Below are 25,946 nucleotides of genomic sequence, written 5' to 3' on the forward strand. Positions count from 1 at the left end.
GGCTCTGAGGCAATCACGGAATTTTTTTTTTTAGACATTTTCACAGTTTCTCGGAGCAGTGTACTAATCAGTCATGCTAATTCCCACAGTAAACAGTAGAGAGCTTGGCGGAGGGACCGTTATAGCTCTCTTTCATCATTTCATCTTTGCAGCGCCTTCCAAAAACCATCTCCAAATCCAGATCGTTTGCTTAGATCATTTACCGGCTGCGACAGGCATTCTCTCCAGACTCCAGGCGGAGCTGATGGCGGCAATTTTCACTTCCCTAATGAGAACAGATGTGCCAGTCCTGAGAGCCTCGCCCGGCCACCTCAGCCCGGACAGTGGCTCGTGAATTGGACCAAGAGCATTCTGTTCATGGAAATGACACCCAACAATGAAGTCACGAAGGTTAAGGGAACAGGACCTACATCATGTCCAGACGACCGACATAGTATTCTATGTGTTCACTGCTGTGACCAGTGTCTGGCAAAGCAGCTTGGGGTGGGGGGTCTGTTTGGGGTGACAGTTACAGGACACAGCACATCACGGCGGGAAAAGCATGGTGGTGGAACTTGAGGTATCTGGCCATAGCATATACCTGCAATTAGGAAGGAGATAGAGAGAGGGGGTGCTGGTGTTCAGTTTGCTCCCTCCAGAGCTCCAGAAGGAGCCGATCTTTGGACGTCAGTTAACGCAGTCTAGAAACTCTTTCTCACAGACATGCCAACGTTTATCTCCTAGGTGACCCTCATCTCCAGGTAAGTTTTGGGCTAAGGGCACAGTATCTTTGAGCTCTGTTTTCCCTCATCCATACGATCAGCACGTCATACCGTTCTTTACGTGCGGAAAGCCCAAGAGACCACAAGGTGGAACAAAACACCGCTATGAGCCCACAGAAAAGGAACTTAAAGAATGCCATGTCTGTCTCACATCCGAGGTGAGTCAACTATGAGGAAGAGAGACACTAAACGTCTGGCACCTACTGGCCACTGATGCCATTCAAGTCCTCTTGTTGTGATATAGCACTCGACTTTCTCACTGGGCCCCTCCGTGAAGGGTACAACACCTAGTACTTGGTTAGCACAATATGCCACATAACAATTATTGCAAGCCTATGGGCTTACATTGACCTTTCATTCGTCGGCATTTTGTGCTTTTGTTTAATTTGAGTGAGTTATGATTAGCACAAGATACAGAACCGAGCAAGCTTCCTAACACCCATAGTTCGCATGGGCGACCTCTCTCTAATGGAGCTGCAGCAATAGCTGCAAGAAACATCTCATGCCCAAGGAAACAGAGACAGTATCGGGGAAACTATTCTTCTATTTGGAAGATGACTCTGTGCCCCTAGACCATTACCTGACCCCTAAAATGGACTCTGTGGCCCTCAGAAGCATCCCACCCACTTCATTCCCTCCTTCCCGGGTATATAGTGAAATTGAAGAGCTAGGTTTGTGGTTGTTAGTGTCTTGTCATTCTGCATACAGATGTGCTATGACAGCAAAGGCAATGGGAAGAAATAGATCCCATTGGCTGCTACACTTTAGAATCTCTGCTGTACAAAATCAGGAATATTGATTCCTGAAGGAAGAGCACGTGAAAACACAGCAGGGAATTAGCAGTGGTTTCGAGGAGACGGGTAATGGTTTCTCGGTAGGATTCAGTTTCAATTTAAAAGCAGGAAGGACACTGTGAGCTTAAAGATGCTGGGTGATTTGGCTAAAATTCCAGAGGATTGGGTTCAAGATTACTTTGTAATCTCATGACTTGAAAACCTTCTTAATTAAGGACTCGCATGTGCTTAAATAAGACAGGACAGAGACGTTTAGAACAGAACATATCGGGATGAGACAGATGTTTCTGGTCAGGGGACCTCGAAGACCTTGAATTGAATGTGATACTCAATTAAAGACAGGACCCGGATGCCAGGCACAGGCTCCGGGGTTCTTCCAAGGGTGCCTCCAGTCAACACCGCCGACTCTTAGGTAGCTACTCTTTAGATGTTCAGGCGGAACATGGAGCTAATGGTGGGTGTGTTTCTCTTATCTCGAGGAGGGAAAAACAAAGCCTTCCTAGTTTCAAAGAGCCACTTCTCAAGGCCTCGCAGGAAATGCAAATCCATCATCCACTCCAGAAGGTTCTTCACTATCCCCAATAGAAAACATTTTAAAATAACAAAGAGAAACTTTAAAAGCGTCGCTCCAAAGCTTTTTATTCAATTTCCCCACTTACCAATTTTCAAATAAATCTGCACAGAGAACCAAAAGTTTGTTCCATCTTTTAAAAAGTGTTCTAAAAGCTTTGGATGCATCACTTGCCTAGCATGCACAAGGCCCTCAGTTCTATCCCAGCCAAGCAATGCAATCATTCATTCATTCATTCATTCATACATGCCAAAATTAAATCCGAAGCTAAAATAAATTCAGGTTGGTTTTATGTAGATTCACTGGATCTCCCCCCAGCATGCTTTAGTGCTCCTTGCCCACTGCATTCACCCACGTGGATTCAACCAGCTGATTGTTCCACCCCCATAGTACTTCTCCATCCACTGACATCTGAGGGAGCCCATGACATGGCTCCACGCCACCCATGTAAAAGCATTCCTTGAAGCCTGGCCTGTGCCGAGAGGGGCTCCTGAGGTAAGTCAGAAGTGGCTTCAGCCTGCTCCTCGAAGCCTGCCCTGTGCAGGGGCTTCCTGACTCAGAAGTGGCTTAGGCATGCTCCTTGCTGCCCCCTTTCCTTTTTGCACTTTGCAACCACGCACAAGTGCAGCTCAAGTCCGTATCTCCTCATGACTAATTCGACCCCTGCCCAGTGTCTCTACGATAGCCACAAAGAGGACAGAGCAATATTCTAAAACAGTACATAACATTTTGAACGGCTTTCCCATGTGTGCGACTTCTGTGGAATGACCCTAGATTTCCAGTCGCAATTCAGCGTTTCATGAGGCATCTGTCTCTCCTGCCACTAGGCTAGATGACGACTCCTCCTCTTTCTATTTACTGGAATCTACCTCCTAAACTACGCTAGTTCAGTAATTCCCTGCAAAGGTGTCAAGGTGTGTGACTGGCGGCCGTGCTATACTGAGGCACTCCTCTGAGGTGGTCTCCATAGATCCACCTTCCTTCTTAAATGCAGGCTCCAATGCCAAGTTGAGCAGCTCCATTGTGAAGCTAACTCAGTGGTTCAAAACCACAAAACCAGAATCAGGGCAGATGGAAACCTCGCTAGTCTCTTCTGAGGCTTGGGACATCAAACCCCACCAAGCCAAACTTCTGCTTTTGCTAAATACGGTTACACGGTGCCCCTCCTCCTCAGACAGACATGAGGATAAAAGACGGTCTGAGCATGGAAAAGCACACAGCCATAGAAACCTATAAGCAGACCATGGGCTCCCTGAAGGCGGAGCTTGTTGAGTCTTTTGGTTAGCGCTAGTGTCACCTGACGTCATTTGTCTGAGAAGTGACAGAATTAGTCACAGCCACAGAAAAGACAGAGTTTGGGAATCTGTAACTTTGAATGTAGTTATGAAACAACTGAGGATGGAAAAGAATCTGTGTCGAGTTTCCTTTGCTGCTCACATTAATGCAAATATTCTCTAAGTGACTCAAAACACCAGCTAATGGCTTTGACAGATTATTCAGTGATTTAAGCATCTCATTCTTTTAAATAAAATAGCATAAGACACGCATGATTTGCAATCAAGTCTCTGTACCATAACTGCAATTCTCGGCAAGTCGTATTATCTTTTTAAGTTCTCATTTCAGAGACAATAACCGCTGTGCAGTAACAGCACACAGGGGGATAACGGAAATACATTAAATTAGTTGCACTAATTTTAAGTGGAATCATTAAGCTACGCCTTTTTTATTTCTGAAGTATGTTAATGCTTTGATATTATAGTAAAAACAAAGGGACTGCCTCAGACACTTTGTAAGCTCTAGCACTGTCCGAAGATATTCAGGCTGGCTCATACAGTATAAATAAATAAATATTTATTTCATTTATAATTATGTATATGCATGTGTATCTGTGTGTAAGTAGTAAGTATGTACATGTGTGTGCAGGTGCCACTGGGGTCAGAAAAGGGTGTAGATCTCCCTGGAGCTGGAGCTACAGGCAGCTGTGAGTGTTGGGAATTGAACTTGGATCTTCTGCAAGGGCAATACCCACTTTTAACCACGAATCATCTCTTCAGCCTCTCTCGATAGTCTTTTAAAGTAAATATTCCTTTTTATTAAAATACAGAAACTGGAGCAATGGTTCCGTGGCTAAAGCATCTGTTGTTCTTGCAGAGGACCAGGTTTCAATGTCTAGGCCTCCACATGGTAGCTCACAGCCGTCCACACACACAGTTCCAGCTAAACCAAAGCCCTCTTCTGTCCTCCGCAGGCACCAGACACACATGGTACACAGAGCCACATGCAGGGCAAGCACTCAAACACACTTTAAAATAAGTTAAAAATCTAAAGGTATTTAAAATGTAATTACACATTTCCTCCCTCCGATCTCTTCCACTCCCTGAAATCGATGCCCTCGTACTGGAATTATTCCAGGTGTGTGTAAATGCATAACTATGTACACAGCCTGCTCAGTCCGTTCAGCACTGTTTGCACATATATGACTACATGGCTGGCCACTTGGAACTGGATAACCGATCAAGGGCTCATTTCTAAGGAAGATTCTTTCTCCCACTCTCTGAAGTCCTATATTTTTATATGATTAAGTTAGCTACAATATCTGTCATGTGACCAGATTCTTCAAATTCTTCTTTTATAAAAAAAAAAAAAAACAAGGTAGCTTTTGCTTTGCGTATACAAATAGAATTGTATACATGTACAAGTGCATGTGCGTGTGCCTGGATGTGGGTGGAAGCCGGGTTCCCTCCCAAGCTAGGCACGAACTCTATAACTGATCCATATCCCAACCCTATGGCAGATTCTCCTGGGGAATGAATGAAACGCTGATTCTGGTTGCTATAGCAAAGGCCTGATTCTATCTAAGCTCAGTGTTAGTGGCGCTGTTGCTTCCCACAGGAGTTGTTACTCTGAGAAAATTGCTGGGTCAAAGTTAAGCTCTACTTTCTCCCATAAACCCTGCCCCGTCTCAAATGCTGGTGGAGGCAGTTCGGGGAAGCAAAGCCAAGCGTTCCACAGCAACACACGTGATAACGGTCTCACCAGTTCAAGGCCCTTCCTAATCCAGCATCACTGAGCCTACCAAGTTGCTCTCAGGGAGTCTATAGAACGAACTGAGCCTCACCATGGGGCACTGCATACTGTGGCCTAAAGGGTCCTTTTCCATAGTCATCAAAGTCCTGAGTTCCATTATGAAACACCAGGATGAAGGCCTGTCCGAAAGATGATTGGTCAGTCACTTGGGAGGCCCAGCACACCCAGAATCAAGGACCACGTGTACAGGGCTGGAATGGAATAGTTTCAGGACATGGGCCCCAAACTAGTGAAACTTCTTCCCCACCTGGCTTACTGGCTGAACACGACCATCAGGAAAGGGAGCTGCCGCCCTGGAAGGTAATGTCCATCTTGGAAGCCCACAAGAATCAGTATGTTTGAGGGGGCAAAAACTGAACAGGGAAAAGAAATGGCCTGTCCAGAGTGATGACAGGCAGGTTATGCAAGCCAGGAGGATCGAGAGCAGAGGGCAAGCAGCAGCTCCCAGCAGGACTCCCAGTTTCTCTCAGGCTTGAGCATGAGTCATCCAGAAACCTGGACAAGAGGAAGGAAACCCGGGGAAGTCCCTCTGCTTGGAGAAAGGCGAGCAGGACACCTGCCTGGGTGGTGGTCTGTGGAGTCTGCGTCCTTGGAGGGGCCGCTAAGCTTGATGGATTCCCAGTCAGGGGACTCGGCTCCAGGAAGCAAGGAGGTGTGCCAGGAGTCTCAGGGCTAGAATTCTGTCAATTGTGCTCAGAGTTGGGCTCTTAGCTTGGAAAACAGGGGTTGTGCACATGACAAGCTGACAGTTAGCCTGACCTCTGTGCTCACAGCACTGCTGGCCATGTTCCTGAGAGACAGGAGAAACTGCTTCAGCCATGCACTTCCCTTCCATTTTCCACACGCACTTTTCTGGCTACCCACGTCTGCGCCCACCAGCTGCTGCCATCAGATAAAACATATACCTCTGGGAGCGAGATGTAGGGACAATTTTCTTCATGCTGAGATCTATGCATCAGGCTCATGATCCACGAAGCCAGCTAAAGTCTCAAACTTTGAAATGAAGGTGGTATTTCCTGTATCGCACTATCTGATTAGCTAGTATAAGAAAACTACCCCTTTAACACCCATCCACCAAGGCAGTAGGTCCTCCTTGGAGTGAATAAGGTCCTCTGCAAAGCTCTTTGTCTCTCCAGTAATCAGCATCTTGGGGGAAAGGATGGTCAAATCTCAACAGGGAGTATCTCTGCCTCAGGGAAGAACCAAAGCTGAGAGCTTTGAGTGACCTGCTTCAGGCCCAGGCAGCACAGGGCTCCCTTTCCAAATCCAGGCTCCTGACTGTGACAGGCTTACCCTGACCAGTTCTAACTGGTCTCGGTAGGATCTTGCAGCAAACTGAATAAGACACAAGGACTCTCTTACCCCCTGCCAACTCCAACCTTTCCTGGCAAGACCTGGAAGGTTGGAGGCAAAGCTTTATTCTCTACTCTCTCACCTAGCAAGACAATTTCACCACAGGGCAAGGATTAGGCTCTGCTCCTTCCTCATTCTAAAGCCAAGAATAGCAAAGAGAACCAGACAGTGTGGGAAACTGGACTTTCACAAACATCTGTTAGCACTGGATGTGATAAGAGCCGGGGCATTACTAATAAGTCAAACCAAATCAGGAAATCTGGAAACCTCTGACTTATTGATAAGCTATTAGGCTGTTTTGTTTTGCTTTGTTTTAACTGTGTTCCTATCAGGAAATGAAGGAAACATGAGAGATGGTATTGTGGTGCCTGCCTGAAAAAAAAAAAAAAAAAAAAAAAAGGCCCTTTGAACTCGGAGTTTTCTTGGCCTTCTAAAAGCTTTTTCTTCACATCTGCTTTTATCTTCTCACTCTCTCTAAATGCATACCCCTCTCTCCACAGCAGCTCTGGGTGCATTTCCCACTCTTGCAGAGCTGGTGAAATTTGTCAGAAGCAAAAATGATTCCTTCAAGGCCTTTGAACACCGCTCCTAATGGCTGGCGCTGGAAAAGGAACTGTGTCTGGTTGCTCAGAGAGCAGCAACTGACAGGCACTGGTTCAGGGCAACCTGCACTGTCCAGGGCCCACACGCTCACTCCTTGGCAGTGAGGTCTCCATCTTACAGACGAGGGTGTGGAACACGGAGAAGTCGAATAATTCGGCTGGGTTATAGAGCTTGGCGGGATTCGGATCTGGCATACTTACAATTCTCTATTTCCTGACTGGCTGCAACCAGCTCAGTTTCCAGGGACTTGGGAACATGGACTAAGGACCTGGACTCTACATTCTGTAGGACAACTTTAGGCTCTGGCCCAGAAGAAAGAAAACAAAAGGTCAATTTGCTGGCTGTTAGGATCCTTTGCATTCCCATTCTTAGATAAATCACCACCCTGCTAGAGACCTCATGTTTAAAATAAAAATACCAGAATCCTTGCTTATCTGCCCCTGTCTTATCCACAACACATGCAGCTTAAAAATCACTTCTTCAAGATTATTCTCCAGCACAGAAGATGGAAACAAATGTGATGGCTGGGAAGTGTCGGCCGGAAAGCAGTAAACCGCGTACATGTTAGCAAATGCGTAGAGATTGTGCACACACACTCGCGTGCACACACACAGGGAAAGAGACAGAGACACAGAGAGAGAACTGGGGAAATGTTCAGAGTGCTTCTTGAACTGATTCTTTGGTTACGTTCCATTTTCCTTTTAGTATGTTCTGGCATTTTCTAAATTTTTTTTTTCCTCCTATAGTGATGATATAAGAATCTTATACTCAAAAAAAGGGGTTAAACACCAATGAAACTTTTGACCAATAAGAAACACACATTCGTCACAAAAGATAATACCTAGGCTAAAAGAAAAACCATTTCATGTAATTAAGTTATAAAACATCACCCCAACAAGAAATTACCTTGTACCAAGAAGAAAAATGAGAATTTGCAAAAACTGAAATAGCATTAAATTTTACAAGCGCAGCAGAGGGTTTATTGGTAAGAAAAGTAAGATGAAACATTTACCCAAGTTTCACTGACCAGAATAATGGAAAAAAATCAGAAATGGAAATTTTAGAAAATGATTTTTTCTCTTAAGCCCAGAAGAGAAATATTGGAGCTATTATGGTTTAAATGAGAATTCGACTGACCTCTGCTTGTTTCAAATAATCCAGTTGTCACACACGCATGTGCGCGTACACACACACACATACACACACACACACACACACACACACATGCACGCATACATAGACATGCATACGCACATTCTTTTGTGCACACATGCAGTCCTGTGTACACATATATACACACTTTCATGTACACAAACACATTCCAATCATACATGTGCTGACCCTTACTATCATACATGTGCCGACCCTTCCAATCATACATGTGCCAGCCCTTCCAATCAATCGCCTGCTACGAGAACAATATTCTTTGTTTCACATTTCCAGGACTGGCATCCGGGTGGGATGCCTCTTCTCACTGTTCAACCAATCCCAAGAACAGTTCTTCCTTCAAAAATGTCACCTTCTGAAAATGCTCCTTGGGGCCTAGCTTGGGGAGGCTTCCAGAGTGGCTCCCAGAGTGGAACCTCCCATGAACCAAGCTTTCAGACACTCTAACTCTCCTGGCATCCCTGAATTATTCATCTTTTTTGAAACTTCCAGAACACCAGCAGAGGCCCGGACGGTGTCTGCGATTTGATGTTACATCTTCTCAAGTGGCTAAAGAGGCTGTAAAGCACCCCATTGCTTAAGCCTGCCATCTCCGTTCCATTAGCAGTAAAGACCTCTCTATTCAAACTGCTAAGTAAATCCTTGGAGAGCCCGGGGACTGTTTCATGCTTGAAAGCAACTGTTAAGAATTTGACAACAACCAAACTGTTCCTATTTAATCCTTCTCCCAAGGTAAAAAAGAATTATAGGTAAACATATGCCTTCATTATTTGCTTTGCTGCATTTCAATACCCAGTCCCACACAAAATTGCCAGGCAAGGACTTACTGCCACTGCTTGTACATTTTAGAGTGGGAGTCTCTGCAGAACAGAAAAGAATTAAGAAGGTGCCAGAGCCATGGCATGTATTGTGCACCCCTTAGAGGTCACCAGGGTGAAGACAGGAAGATCACAAACCTAAGGTTCCAGCAGGCGACCCAAAGAAAGCGCATGGACAAGTGTCGTAGAACAGAACACCTTATGACGATTGGAAAGACACTGATATGGTCCCTAATAGCTTGGGAATTGACTTAGGGGCTATCTTTTAAGATGTTCATCTTGTCTTGAGCCTTCGGTGACTTACAGGGTCACATCCCCAATTTATTATTCCTACCAGAGGTAATCTTATTAATACATGAAAGAGACATTCTAGAATGGGACAGATCTGAGCTCAGGTGAGGGAAATAAACACTCCTTTAAAATGTGCCATCTAGGAGGCATAAGTAATCTGTACAGACAAAGAAAAGAGATGGAAATCATGGAGGGGGATGGGAAGAGGGGCCTGGAACCCCAGGGGACTGTGTGTGTAGATGCTGATGTGTCCTTTGAAGAAAGGGGACTTTGTCTCTACTGTAGGGTTGTATTCAACTGTCTATAACATGTGCTAAGAATATCTAGATGGGATCTGAGGGAAGGATGGGTGTGTCTCAGGATGGGGGCGCTGCATGAGTAAAAAGGAGCATAGACAACTGAAGCAAATTCACTTGCCATGAAATACCGCTTCCAGTACGGGGCTGCAGCCAGCAGAAGCGTCCCAGGACATTCTAGTCCACTCACTTCGCAGGGGCCCAGAGTCACTTCCAGCATTCCTTCTCCTCCTGCGAGCCAACACACACAGAACCCCAGGAAAGACTAGGCAGTCATCCAGACCTTCCAGACGGAGGGTAGGTAGGGCAAATTGAAACCAGAGAGGCTCACAATGTGCTCAAGAATACAGCATTCCTCCGCCTCCCACTTCCCAGACATCACGCCCTGCAACTCAAAGGGTGAACTCTGATTCACTTCTCATGAAAGGCTTGGGCTGGGTGGGGTGGGAGATCTTTAGCTCTAGCTAAGGTATCTTTAATCAAACTGGATGACATCTCTTTGATCTAAAGTGCTGGAGGCCAGGGACACAGCTCAGTAGCAGGACACATGTCTACCACAGCCCTGGGTTCCAACGTCTGTGTCACTAAATAAATAAATAAATAAATAAATAAATAAACAAACAAACAAACAGATATACAGGTAAAAAATCTACAACATGAATGATCCCAATCCAAAATTTCTTCATCGAGTATATACTCTTTTCTCCAAATAAACAGAAAATAAAAACATGAGATCTTCAAGGGCTCACGGATTCACAAAGGGGAAAGTCACTTAAACAAATAACTGTATTCTGTGGTCTATAATGGTCCTCTGGATGGAGAAACAGTACATCAAGCATGGTTCTACTAGTAATCCTTTGGGGGTGAAAAATGGGAGTTTCAGAGATGGGGCATTTAGGCCACCTCCGTTTTAATGCCAGTGAAGTTTGATACTCAATCCACAAACAGAAGCATCTGCCAACCCTTCAAGTTTGGCTTCCTAAGGCTCCTTTACATACACACACACACACACACACACACACACACACACACACACACACAGTGAAACTATATAATCTCATTGAAAGAATACCCAATGCTGTAATAAATCCAGGCTTTCCACCTCTCCTCCCCACCTGACAGTCTTATACAAATTATCTTTTTTTTTTTTTGCAGGGTGGGGGGGATATGTCATCCAACATGATTTCAATTTCCAAAACTTCTACTCAACTCCAGCTGTTTTAATATCCTCCTGTGCTCTGTGGATTTGAACCTTGCTCTGTGGCCTCTCTTTGATCAAAGAGGTGCTGACGGTAAGAACAATGTCAAGTGACCCTGCACAGCATCCACACATGGAAACGCTAAGAAACTCAGTCTTGGGTACAGGCCAGGAAGTCAGGCCAGACAAATAAGAGACATAGGATCACACGACCGTATGATTAAGGGAGCACAGACATCTTAGCCTCCCACCAAAAAGGCTTCCCCCCAGGAGCCAGCACTGGCTGAACTCTGGGCTAAGGCAGGCAGAAGAGGAACAGGGGAAAGGACCAGTGTACAAACCACCAGCCAACCGGAACCTGGATCACAAGGGAAATGCCTGTGGACCCAGACTCATGCTTTGCAAAATAAAGTCAAATCTTTGCTGAAAGAACTTCCGTATGACCTGACTAGTGGATTTGAATGACAAGGCCTGGCTTTGCCAATTAGGACGTGCTACTGGGAGGCAACAGGGACAAACAGTTTAAAAGATTAATAGAGAAGTAACATTTTTAGACAGATAGTAAAAACAAATAAAAGTGATTGTATGTGCAAAACTTACTGAAGAGGATCACCCCAAGATACATATTTAGGGTATACAAAGGAAAAATCTAGTGGAGTGTGGGCTTCTACCATCCCCAGTGTCCTATTTTTTCAATTTGTATGTGTGTGTGTGTGTGTGTGTGTGTGTGTGTATTTGCCACACACATATGGGTGCCTAGCAAGACCAGGAGAGTCTTTGGATCCCTTGGAGCTTGATTTATAGGTACCTGTGAGCTACCTTACATGGGTCCTAGAAACTAAGTCAGGTTCTCCTGAAGAGCAGTAAATGGTCTTATCTCCCGAGCCATGTCTCCAGCCCTGTTTATTTCCTGGCACGCTTTTGTGCCACGCTGCTTTTGAAACTTTATCACTCAGCAATAAGGGAAATTAAGCCCTCTCTTTACCTGAGTCAGCTGCTGGTCCTCACCACCAAGCCATTACCTTCCATGCAAAGTGTGAAAGGAAGTCTGGATTAATTCAGTCTGCAGGGCCATGGACATGTCTCTCTTTGGAGGTCTGTGGCTAAAGTCCTGATAGCTAGGACTTGCTAGACTCGGAAGAAGCCAAGCTTGGGAACACATTACACTCCTGAGAGAATGCAGGGTGGAAACCCACTGAGGACCATGATGATGTCACGGCTGATATGTCTCACTTTCAGATTTTGCCTCATTATATGAAATGTATCATTTAAAATCATTTGATCATTTTTTTGTACTCAAACTCAAACAAGCTACAGGAGTTGAAAAAGTATCAAGTTTAAGTAACAAAGAATCGGGGAGCGATTTCTTGCAAATCCCTAATCATAACTTCTTAAAACAGTGAATTCTAAGTCTAAGCCATGCAAAGACCTGGCGGCTGGACGGCATTACAATGTGTGTGTGCAGGGAAGAGCAGCTAGAGGTCGACACTAAGTAGGGCTGAATTTCTAACTCGAGTCATAGCCACAAGAAAACCTATTATCTCTCTTAAAACTTTGATGTAACTATGTAACTACAACAGTTTGTTTACATGTTCCCTGGAGGGAAAACACCACTTCGCAAGGAGCCCGGCCTGAAGAAGCCAGTTACAGAAAGAGCATACGGCTGAACTAAAGACGGATGGCTTATTGATCCCCGTCAAACTCATTTTATTACCTGTTTGTCAACAGCAGCCAACGCGGTCCTAATAGAAAAGGAAGGCACGCAACGCCAGGATCTCCCATCACGCAGATGATTTGAATGGGACTGAGAACTCTCAGATTAACTGGACCAGCTGCCTAGACATGATTCAATTTTCTCTGAAGAAAGAGACATCCCTACACAAATAACAGCTAGTTTGTTCTCTCTTTTCTTTCTTTTTTTTTAAAAAATCACTTATTATGACTCCAGACCTCTAAGCTCACAGGAAACTCTAATTACCTCAAACATAAACATTCTCAGGTCCTTTCAAAGTCCTTCGGTTCCTAGGCTTCTAAATGATCTTTGAGCACACCGAATCAAACTCCCAGCATCTTCTCCTGATTCCAAAGCTGCCATTCCAGAAGCGGCCTAACTGTGGGCTCCCACTGACCACAGGCCCTGCCCTGTGTACTGTATCGCTATGGCAACACAAGTTTGCCTGTGCTTCTGCGGTTTTATGCTGAGCCAGCACTCAACAGACATTTCCACAATAACCCTGAAATCATTTGTACAGCCAGTTGGCTTAATTTGGGTTCTGTGGAACACATGTTGGCTGGTGCTACTGCGTACCCTAAACTGTTCTGGGGGAGGAAAAGTATTTCCCTCTCTGTTATGTATTTGCCATCTGCAGACCCCAGTGCCTCAGTGAGCCTAGTCAGCATCTTGCACTAAGTCGCCAACGTGCCATTCTCTTTTCAGTAACTGTTGTGCAGCCTGAGTAAAGCTATAAAAGTCACAAGGGAAAACACAGATTTCCACAGAACAGAATCCATTCCATCTAAGTAATGTTACAATGTATCAGTCTATAACAGGCTTGGGATTGTTTCCAGTTTAAAAAACAATGTCTATGAGGGGCCCGGAGAGATGGCTCAGCAGGTAAGGGTACATACTACTTTTGTGGAGGATCCAAGTCAACTCCCGGCAGCCACATCAGGAGGCTTCTAATCAAGCCCCTGTAACTCCAGCTCTAGGGGCTCTGACGCCCTCTTCTGGCCTCCACCAATACCTGCACTCATATGCACATATTGACATAGAGACACATATACACATAAGTTAAAAATAATAAATCTAAACTCTATAGATGAGGAGACGTTTTAGAGTAGACAATAATAATCTGCTGACCCAGGAGATTAACCCGACATGGTCACCTTGCACAGAAATCAACAGAGTATCTGTTTACTGGTCAGTAAGTGTATAGGCAACACAATCCCATAATCCCATTTCCCAATTACTTGCAACGTCCTTGAAGAAACTAGGTAGCCAGGGCAGGTACAGCACTGAGCATAACTTACGGAGCATGAGATGGCAGTGGTTAGCTGTCTAGAGGAGCTAACAGAAAAAGATACAGGGGAGGGTTTCTAATTTAATCAGGGCTAAACAGATGGCCCAGCGAGAAAACGCTATACAAGCGCCAGGACCATACTTCTGATATCAGCACCCACATAACAAGTCAGGCCATTGCAGCACTGTAGGAAAGAGCCACATGGACACTCACTACACATCAAGAAACTTTGTTGTCTTTCTTGAAAGAGATAAATAAAGGGGCAAGTTTATTAATATTATTAATTTTTTTTTTTGGTTTTTTGAGACAGGGTTTCTCTGTGGCTTTGGAGCCTGTCCTGGAACTAGCTCTTATAGGCCAGGCTGGCCTCGAATTCACAGAGATCTGCCTGCCTTTGCCTCCCAAGTGCTGGGATTAAAGGTATGTGCCACCACCTCCTGGCTTATTATTAATTAGCATTACAGTTATTGTTATTATTAATACTATTATTCAGAGCTCATATAACCTACAGTCTTGTTCATCCCAATCAGTCTCTAGAAGTTTGTATTTATGAACCTTAAGTAAAATTTGAAACCTTCCAAAGAAAAATAATGATCCATTTGGGCTTGATGGCACCCGTGTATTCTCAGCATTTGTGAGGCCAAAGCAAGAGTGTAACAAGTTTGAGGCTAAGCCTGGGTAGCATGGCAAAGGCCTATCTCAAAAAAATAAAAAATATCAAAGATCCAAAGACTATTTTACTATCTTAAAGGATTCTAGGAAGCCCTGCTTTGAGATATCAGCTAAAACAGACAAACAATCTGTCATCAGATTGGGGACCAATCGTCATCTGAGAGCCTTAATCCAGTAACCGACGAAAACAGATGCAAAGGCCTATAGCCAAACATTAGACCAAGCTCAGAGAATCCCGCTGAAGAGAGGGAGGAAGGATTCTAGGAGCTAGGGAGGACAAGGACATCACAAGAAAATCCACCGATACAACTAACTTGTCTCATAGGAACTCAGAGTCTGAACCAACAGCCAGAGAGCCTGCATGGGACCGACCTAAGCCCTCTACATATACACAACAGTTGCAGAGCTTTGTCTACATGTGGGACTCCTAACAGTGGGTGCAGGGCTGTCCCTAATGCTTTGGCTGGTTCTTAGGAACTTATTCCTTATGCTGGGTTGCCCTGTCCAGCCTAAATACAATGGGAGGAGCTCAGTCTTCTTGCAGCTTGATATGCCATGCTTTGTTAACACCCATGGAGGTCTGTCCCCTTCTGAACAGAAACAGAAGAGGAGTGGATGGGGGGGGGCGGGGCAAGAGGAAAGGGAGAGGCAATGGGAGGTGAGGACGGAGGGAAAAATCAGTTAGGATAAAATAAAGAAATAAATCAAAAACGGAAAAAAATGTATTCATTACTGATACACAAAAACTGTAAAGACTTCCTATCAACAGGGCAGCATCTGTTTGCCACACAGACACTAGATACAATGTTTAAGCCGGGTGAATCCCTGCTGTGATTTGTAGAGATGGCCACTTTCCTTAAAAGGTTTCCCCATCAGGGACACTGACGGGACAATGCCAGTCTCTGTGCCCAGCCAGAGCAATCACCATTCATAAAATTCTCACCATCCGGGGAGGCCACATCCCTAGAAATCATCAGACTTGGACAGGAATCACCCATGCATCTCCATGAAAATACACATCCTATCCTACACACCTTGGCCTTCACCCTGACCAGAAATTCAAGGAGGGCCAAGGTTTACAAGTCCCATGAATTCTGTCAACAGGGTATTGCCTTTCTTCCCCCTTGAGTAAAGACGCTAATTGGGGTGAGGGGCTCGATGGGAAGTGAGGAATTCTGGATGTGATGCTTGCCGGCCTCACATAAGTCCTCCTAAATTGAGGTCTTATTCATACAGGGTTTCTCTGACTTTAAAAGGGGGGAACTCTGGGATGCACTGCTATTTTGACTGAACTCTGATTCTTAATACGGGCAAGAATGAGGCAGTCATGGAGAGCAGATGAACAGGGCACTCACAGCCGCTCCCCAGGGCAATGCAGCCCAAGATGGATGTGACTGTCCCCTTGGACGGCGCACCAAGACCCTGTCTTGTCATTAAGAAGCCTCCACAAAGACGCTCCAGTGTCAGACGACCAAACTGTCAACGAAGGCTGGGCAGGAAAATCTCAGGAATGCTCATCACAGACAAGAGGGCTATTTTTAGCTTCAAATGACACAGGCCAGAAAGTATACAGTAGGACAGAATGGACAGGCATGAGTAATCATTTCAGAACAGCCTGGGCACACCCTGGGGGGACACACAGACAAGCTGACGGCATCCCAGCTTGATCACTACCTGCCTCCACCACCTCTGGCCTATCAACCTGCAGGGGTAACAAGGATACGTCTGCACGTGTGGACCATTTTTCCAGATGTTTCTAGGCTTGTTGTCATTCTTTGCATCCTCGCTAACTGGCAAAAGATGTCCCCTCCTCAAGGCTTGCCTCATGCAGGCCCCACCCCTACTCTGGGAGTTCTTCTAAAGTTTTCTGAGCTGTTGCCAAGCAGACAAAGCTACAGAGATCTTCACCTCCCCCAGAGTGGCAGGGTTGAATGAGATCAGCCCTTAATCAGCCTGGCCTCAGAATGGAGCTCAGGAACAGGAGCACAGCCCCCCTCCTGGGAAAACTCAGCAACTTTATCTCAAGGTGCAGGGTTCAGGGACAAAAATCAAAAGAAGCCTGAATTGTATAGGTACAGGCACACCAGTGTTGTCAAATTCTGGGGGCTGCGAGCCAGTTCCTGTTTGTTCTCCCTTTAGAACAGCGGTTCTCAACCTTCCTAATGCTGTGACCCTTTAACACAATCCCTGATGTTGTGGTGACCACCAACCGTAACATGATTTTTGTTGCTATTTTATGGCTATAATTTTGCCGCTGTTAAGAATCATAGTGTAAATATCTGTGTTTTCTGATGGTCCTGGGCAACCCTGTGAAAGGGTCGGTCAACCCCAAAGGGGTCAGGACCACTCTGAAAAGTGTTTCCACCCAAGCATGAGGACCTAAGTTCAGATCCCTAGAACCTGACAAAAAGGCAGACATAGCAAGAGAAATCTGTAATCCTAGTGCCTGGACACAGAGACAGGGACATCTCTGGAGTTCAAAGGCCAGACGGCCTAGTGAGCACCAAGTTCAGTGTGAGACACCTCAAAACAGGTGGACATGAAGATTAGGCAGACAACTGACATCTACCTCAGGCCACTACATGTACATAAACACACATATACATACACACACATACACACACAAACATATACACAATACACATATCACACATCCCATACACACCACACTTACACATATAAACATACGCACATATCACACATACATACATCACATATACTACACACACACACCACACAAACACACCACACACATATCACACACCACACACAGAAACACAAACACACATACACACACAAACATATACACCACACACACACATCACACAATACACAAATCACACATCGCACATCCCATACACACCACACACACATATCACACACCACACAAACACACAGAAACACAAACACACACACACAGACCTCTGGCATTAAGTCTCAAGTTTATAAACATACACACATATCACACACACATCACATATACTACACACACACACCACGCAAATATCACACACACACATATCACATACCACACACACACACAGAAACACAAACACACACACACGCACACACACACACAGACCTCTGGCATTAAGTCCAGGGCTCAACATAGAGCTTCAAATGGGAAATAGGTTCCCATCAATCTCATGGTTTATAACTGTAACATCAGAGCAACAGGATCATCTTTGGCTTAAAATGCACAATTTTCGTAAAAAAAAATGTAATATAAAAAAATTAGTAGAAACTTTGCTGTTCTGGAATCTGTATAGGAAGTCAGGAATGAGCTGAAGCATGGGGCCCTAACATAAACTTGACTGGACCAAACCAGGACTATTACCCTTTGTCTCGTCAGGCCATTCACACCACCCTGTCCCGAGCCACTTTATCATGTTCATGGACTTCTTCAAGAAGAGGAGAGCCAGGCAGCAATGGCTTTAACCCCAGCACTCCGGAGGTGGAGGCAGATGGAGCTCTGTGAGTTCGAGGCCAACCTGGTCTACAAAAAGTTCCAGGATAGCTAGGGCTGTTGTACAGAGAAATCCTGTCTCGGGGATGGGGCGGGGAGATGAGGAGAAAAGGAGGAGGGGTAGAGAAAGTATTTAGGAAAAGGAAAGCAAGTCCCTTTGATGTGCCCCTCAGCCAGCGCCAGCGTGACACCTCTCCCAGTAGCTCCTGCTGGCCAAGGCTTTAAAGCTGCATTCATTACAGCAACAGGTGGCAGCAGGATCCAGCCCAGAAGAGGATCCCATCCCCTAAAAGGCCTTCAGCTGGCAGCTGTATGGTGAGAGAGCAGGACCGACCGGGCTGCCTGGCCCTCCACTCCAGGCCTCTCAGGATCACAGGGCAGGTGGCAGTGCCTGGGGGTTCCGTAGATGCTGAGAAAAAGGATGGCTGCTCTGGCAGCATCAAGGATGCTTATTTTAAGAAAGTGGCATCTTAGCAGTCAGGAGGCAGCCGCAACTTGAAACCAAATAGCGGAGAGATTATTGCGGACCAGTCCCCACAAGCAGCCCTGACTTCCACCAGATGAAGCTAGCACAGGATACAGAGGACTCAGTTACTGAAACTACTATTAATATACAAGCACAAGGACTTTGCTTGGGGCCCCCAGCAGCCCAGGGTGCAGTGGCTGATGCCTGGAATCCTAGCACTGGGGTAGTGGAGACAGGAGAGACTTACTGGCCAGCCAATCTAGTCAAATCCTTGGCTCCAGGTTCAGAAAGTTCCAGCCTCCGAAGATAAAAGGAAAAGTGACCAAAGAAAACACATGAATCAACCAACCTCTTACCTCCAGATGCATGTACAAGTACACATACAAGCATATACACGCACATACAAACACACATATGCACTTTGCACACAATTATACTTTAGAGTACTTTATTAAAAACTGTCATGAGCAGCAGGCACAGAGAGGAAAAGGAACAAAACATGTCATGTCAAAAGACATGAAGTCAAATATGGACGCAAAGCCTGGCTCTGGCACATCCAGAGTCCCAGGCTCTCCGGGCCAGAGTACATCATGAATGAACCATGCATTGCTCTGATGAATTCACTCCGTTCAACTGACTGCAGAGTAACTGATGTGGGATTCCCCTCTGTATGCTATGAATGTTTTATCACCATTGGTTATTAAGGAAACTGTTTCAGCCAGTGACTTAAATATATTTTTAGCTATCTCTTACATCTTGAATTAACCCATTTCTATCAATCTATCTATCAGCACAAGGAAGTGGCCTACTGTTGTTCTTTCTCCTTTGGCAGCTACATGGGGTCTCTTTGACTCCGCCTACTTTCTCTCTATATCTGTTTGGATTTTCCACCTGATTTACTCTACTAAGCCATGGCCAAAACAGCTTCTTTAATAACTAATGGAAGTAAAACCTATTCAGAGCACACAGAGGGGAATTCCACACCATCTAACCAGGTCCTAACACTAGAAGTAAGAGAGGAAATTTGCTATTCATGTTGATAGCCAGACTTGTTCCCCTTTCGCATTTAGTGGAGAAAAGAACGCCAATGATGTAAGTAGGAATGTTTGTTCTGAAAAGTTTTTGTTATGAAGTTGGCAACCAAACTGAGGAGGGGAGGAATTCCAACATGGTTGGTGACGTCTAAAATAAGCGAGAACAGGGTAACAAACAGCTAATTTTAAGACTTATCACTTCTTATGTAAATAGCCTCTCTCTGATATGATATGGAGCAATATTCCAGTGTGAGACTGACAGGATGGCTCATATTAAAATTTAAATTTTGGACTGGAGAGATGGTTCCGCGGTTAAGAGCGCTGGTTGCTCTTCCAGAGGACTCGGGTTCAATTCTCAGCACTCACGTGGCAGCTAACACCTGTCTGCAACTCCAGCTTCAGCGGACGTGACACTCTCGTCTGGCCTGTGGGCGTGAGGCACGCAGGTGGTGCAGACACACAGGCAAAACATCCAAACACACACGGTAATTTTAAGAAACCAAAACCAATTTGCATTGCACTAGAATTTCGCCACCGTGTTCCCAGCGGCACCGGGGGTAAAACCAAGAGAGAAAAGCTTCAGCTCCTACTTGGTGGCACCATGACAATGTCAGTATGAAGTACTCTGAAGATCACCGAGCCTGGCCACTGACAGACAGGCCATCAGGATGGCTGTATCACATGACCCAACATTAAGTTAGAAAACAGTATTCTACCCCTGCGTGTCTGCTCCATTCCTCACATTCCCATGAAGAATGGTGGCATCAGATGAGCAGGGACCCTTGCATGCCCATGAGGCACCAAATCTCCTTTGAGTGCAATGAAGGTCAGGCCAACCACACCAATCACAGGATCGTAAGGTCAAATTTTTAAGTCTTTCGGCTCACTTCTCCTCCATACACGCTTTCTTTCGTAGGCATAAGTTTGGCATCGCCAACACTTAATAGCCCCAAAGAAACCAAAACCTGCACATTTTGCCATGCAGCCCGAGAGAGCCCTGAAGGGTCACTAGAGTTGAAGGGGGATTTCCAGGAGCTGTCAGAAGGGCTGTGTCTCCCTGGCCATCGTGACAAGACTTCCCATGCCAAATAATGCATCTTCCGCACAAACCTAGTGTTTGCTATTGTTTCCTTAGCAGCACAGCAGTGTCTCCCTCTAAACCTTATGTTCCTAACTCTATCTCCAGGGATGTCTAACTTAGCTTGGTGCCCTGCTGGCCATGAAAGGGCTGAAAACAACTCCCTGACAATCTGAATCCTCTTTCGTTTTTCTTTTTTTCTTGTCACCCAAAAAGAGAGAGGCAATTTCAGTAGTTCTCAAACGAAAGAATAAATAGATCAGGCTCAATGCCAGTTAACTAGAGAGATCAATACATCAACTGAAAATCACTTTATATATAACAAGGGGGAGATTAGCATATCTGATCCAACGTAATGATTTCATAAATAATTATGTTGGTATCAAAGTCTCGAAGGCGGCTGAACACCCCTCTGCAAATAATGAGGTTTGGAGGAAGCAAACCGCTTGTTCAGCTCCAAACTACAGCCAGTGTCTCAGACCTAAAATCCACTGAATAAAAGTGTCATGGCCTGAGCGAGTGTTTGCTGTACAAGCTGGGTGCCACGGGGCCGCAGGGATCAATGCTCCATTGTGAAGTGCAGGCTTAGCTGACTCCACGGGCTACTGTGTGTCCCACAGCAAGGTCCCTGAAAGGAGAAAAACCACCAAATCTGAGCCAGAGAGCAGGAGGTTTGCTTGTTTTGAAAGTCAATGTTACCAACCAGCAGTTACTGAAGTTGGAGGGTATCTGAAAAACACATAAATCCTGCCAGCCTAACAGAGAGGCAAGGAAGAACAGGGGAAGGGGAGGTCATCCTTGTGAGAAGCCATTGCCTTACCCAGATTTTGCTGGTGCCCAGGTTAGCAGAGGAGGGAAGAGAGCCAAGGCGGGCCAAGGACACACAGAAATTACAGGCTGGAGCTGGGAACCACTTAATACCCAAACCAAACACACTACAGAAGATCTCACCACAGCTCTCTAACTGAAGCGGCGGGAAGAGCGGCCTGGTGCTGCAGGCGACTCAATAAATTGCACAGTTGATGAAAACTCCAAGTACTTCCGTGATTCAAAGTTAAAAGTTATTACAGAGTTAAATGAAGGCAGGAAGGGAAGCAACTCCAGTGAAATAGTTCTTAGACGTTTAACAAAGTCTTCTCTTTTCCTCCTAGTACTCTTAATGTCAAGAAGTGAAAAAGAAGCTCACAGAAGCACTCAGAAGAATTATGTGTCCATGCGTTCATATGTACATGTGTATGCGTGTGTATGTTCTCTGTGTGTGTGTGTGTGTGTGTGTGTGTGTGTGTGCCCACAAGCACAGGTCAGTGGTGGGGATGGGGTTTCCTCATCACTCACTCACTAAACATCTTATCAGTGAGACAGGCTCTCTCACTGAACCTGCAGGTCACTGATTTTGCAGACTGGTTGGCTTAAAAACCCTCTAGGGACCATCTTGTCCCCATGTTTCCAACTCTGGGATTACAGTTGCGTACTGCCCTACCATGACCAGCATTCATCTGTAGCTGTTGGGAATCACACACGAGTCCCCATGCCAGCATGGCATGCATTTTTACCAACCGAGTCGTCTCTCCATCCTCCCGAAAAAATGCTTTTTATTCCCCAAGTTTATTTGTCAGGCAATGCAATCACAGCACGAGGGAGAATGGACTCATGGAATTAGACCATTTTACTTCATATTATTTGTCGCTATTTATATGAGACTTTCTCGAAAACAGATTTCCAAAATAACTCACCCATGGACGTTAAATTTAATCAAAGCCAACCAAATCTTTGTCTTCAACTGCTCTCTGACTTTTTGTTTTCTTTCCCCTCCTCTTTACTCCCCCCCCATACACACACACACACACACACACACACAAACCTTTTACTCTGCTACAAGGATGTTGGGAGTGAACAAAGTTGGCCATGGTCTTATCACCAAGTCCCCGACCCGGCCCTGACCCAAGGCGAGCTCTTGCAGCCCTGCTGCAGAGCAGGGACTGTGGTGAGGGCAAGAACTCGACTGCAGAAGTCACTACAATGGGCTCGCTGTGGCACTCTCCTGGGCCAGCTTAAGCTGTGTGTGACGGCGCTTGACAGAAAGGGACCTAAAAGTTACTGCTGCAGTCACGTTACTCTTTACATAAGAGATTTCTGGGCAGAAATTATATTATCAACGTGCCACAAGCTTGGTTTATGAAATCAGGATGATGTAATGAATAATGACCATGTGACTGATCACTTCCCAAACGTCACCGACTAAGCGGACAGTGCTCACCCGAAGACATCAAGTCCTTTGCTCTGAAACTCGTAAAATTGGCACTGTTTGTGTTGATGATCCTAAGAGGGGGAAAGAATCATGAGTTGTCTAGGAGGTTCAGTAGCCACAATGCAAAAAGGAAAAACACGGGGACTGGGATATTACTCAGTGGGTAGTATGTCTACCTAGCATGCAAGAAATCCTGAGTTCTGAGTTCAACCTCCAGCGCTTTGTAAAACAGGCATAAATCCCAGCTCCTGGAGGTAGAAGCAGGAGAATCAGAAGTCCAAAGTCATTACTGCCTAAAGGGCAAGTTCAAAGCCAGCCTGGAATTATGAGAACCACAAAGAGAGATAGAGAGACAGAGACAGACAGACACAGAGAGATAGAGACAAAGAGACAGACAGACAGACACATATACATACACACACACACAAAAGGGGTGGGGTGGGGAAGAGAGAGAATGAGAAAGTCTCAGAGAAAGTCAAAAGAGACCTGAGCTGGGCAGACACAAACCGATGGGGACTAAGACTTCTCTGGAGCCCATGGACCCAGGAAGAGACAAGGGTCAGGTCATCCCCAAAGCCTCAGGAAGGCCTGCAAACCTACCAGTACTGTGACCTCAGATGTAAGCCTACAGCACCGTGAAGGAGTAACTCCTCTCATTTAAAAGCAGCGCGTTTGTGGTAATGTGTTAGAGTAGCCCAAAGAAACTAACTCACCGGGAGAAAGTAATGATTAGTCAGCTAGAAATGCAAGACGCACGGGACTCTGTGTCTCGCAGAAGCTCTTGGGGTGGGGGTTGAGGAGAAGACAGCTTTGTGAAATTGTTCGTCAGCTGTGCCATCAGGAAAAACGATCATGTTGACATTATGATCAACTTTCTGTCTCATAAATGCTACTCCCTGGTGACCAAGCATTCAAACCTATGAGCCTATGAGGGTCATTCTCATTTAAAATGACCACACCCGCCATGGGCGCTCTGAAACTGTGAGCTAAACCCAAGCTAGGTCATTCATTTCTGTCACAACAGCAAAGGGAACTCACAGCCAAGGCCAAGAGCCCTTCCAGCAGGTTTGTAAAGAAGGCAGAAAGAACATAATGGAGTCACCAATGGGACATGACTGTGAGACACCAATAGACAAGGTCTGGTGACACCGACATCAGATTTTCAGGGACAGACAGCTAATTCGTGAGCAAGTTCAGGGTAGGGTATGCAAGATGTATTCATGGCAGGGGCAGAACCAGCCAGCTAGCCAGCCAGGTGCTGCTGCTGCTGCTGCTGCTGCTGCTGCAATCGGAGTTTATGGAGAAGAATTGTTCTCCAGGGTGATGACGAAGACACAGGCAGCGGAGAGAGATCACAGCGACAACAAGGCTAATCTGTGTCCTGTGTGTTAACTTCATGGCAGTCACTGTCCTAAGCCTTGTCCCTTCCTTCCTCATTTGCTCCTCTCCACAGACCATGAATAAGTCACTGAGACCCCCACACTGGTAGCCCAGAGAGGTTAAGTAACTTAACCTGGGTGAAACTGTTTCTAGAAGAGAGGCCAGGTTTCAAATAAAGGGGGCCGAGCCCGCCTCAGCTATGTTTCTAACAACCATAAAAAAAAGCGTAAAGAAAAAACCAAATCTGTGTAGACCATTAGGAGAGCGGAAGGGAAGAAAAGCATTGTGCCAATGCAGGGTACATTAGATACCACACAGCACGGTGAGCCAGTGATACTGCAGTGAAGATAAGGTCCCCAAGGGCATGGGAGGGGGCACCTCTCCCCAGCACCTGGGAAAGGGAACAGGGTGTGAGCGGAGGTCAAGTGTGGCTGTGGAGCAACTAAAGCTTGGCAGGGGAGTCGCAGCGGTGGATGCCATGGGAACGGAGCCAGAAGTAGCTTTTGACCCCGAAAAAGCCTTTGTTTCTTCTCGAGAGGTCTCTCCATCATCCCCCATGTGACTTTTCATGAACCGCGGGCACTTCTGGGCGCCACAACAGCCTCCTTGTCTAAGTCGGGGTTTCTATTGCTGTGACGAGTCACCATGACCACAGCAACGCTTATGAAGGAAAACACATTTCAATGGGGCTGGCTTACAGGTTCAGAGGTTTAGTCCGTTATTACCATGGTGGGAAGCATGGTGGCACACAGGCAGACGTGGTGGTGGAGAAGTCCAGAGTTTTACATCCGGATAAGCATGCAACAGGAAGAGAGACAGCAGACCTGACTAGAGCCTTGGAAACCTAAAAGCCCTCCCACAGTGACACACTTTCTCTAACAAGGCCACACGTCCTAATAAGCGCCACTTCACATGAGCCTATAGGGGCCATTTCCATTCAAACTACAACACTCCTGAACCTAAACAACACTCCCAATATGGTACTGTGAACCACTAAGGCAGGGAGGGATTCTGAACCTGGGAGTAGAAGGATCTTTCCATAGGGGCCACATATCAGATACCTTGTATATTAGATATTTACATTACAGTTCGTAACAGTAACAAAATTACAGCTATGAAGTAGCAACAAGAATAATTTTATAGTTGGGGGTCACCACAACATCAGGAATTGTATTAAAGAGTCACAGCGTTTGGAAGGTTGAGAACTGCCACTCTAAGGGACGGGGCTGTGCTGCTGCCCACAAGCCAGCAGGAGATTCAGGACAGTTCCTGGGGAGACACACAGACTGCACCCAGACGTGACAGCAATGTTCCCATCATCCCTGAACTTGCAACCAGATAGGCAGACTAAGGCCTGATTGCGACTACTCAGATCTGCATTCGTATCTTAGTTCTCATATTAGCAGACGGACCGTTACCCACAGATGGACTCACCCAGGGGTACTGACCCATGCCTTTAAATTTTCAGGGCTTAAATAGGCACCGCAGCAAGTTAAAAATAGGTTATGTGCATCTCAAATCATAAGCCATAGGGAGTGCATCCTTCCTGGTGAGGGCATCGGGATTTTGAGATCTTTCTGTTGCTCTTCATACCTCAAACCTATGCCCTGCCTATGACATCTGCGGAGTTGTATCTCATTACA

General features: G+C 45.7%; 1 protein-coding gene across 4 annotated transcripts in view; it reads right to left on the bottom strand.

The window, feature by feature from the left end:
• Ptprm (protein tyrosine phosphatase receptor type M) overlaps positions 1-25,946 on the bottom strand; it is a 698,333-nt gene that overhangs the window by 633,445 nt on the left and 38,942 nt on the right. The window contains exon 1 of one of the 4 annotated variants that reach the window (XM_087902424.1): positions 7,370-7,388. The exons of the other annotated variants lie outside the window; for them this stretch is intronic. The gene's annotated coding sequence lies outside the window, so the exon portion shown is untranslated. Of the gene's footprint in view, positions 1-7,369; positions 7,389-25,946 lie in introns of those variants that run through there. 4 annotated transcript variants of the gene reach the window in all.

The sequence above is a fragment of the Myodes glareolus genome, chromosome 27 (genome assembly GCF_982192425.1).
Source record: "Myodes glareolus chromosome 27, mMyoGla1.1, whole genome shotgun sequence".
In the NCBI taxonomy this organism is placed as follows: Eukaryota; Metazoa; Chordata; class Mammalia; order Rodentia; family Cricetidae; genus Myodes; species Myodes glareolus.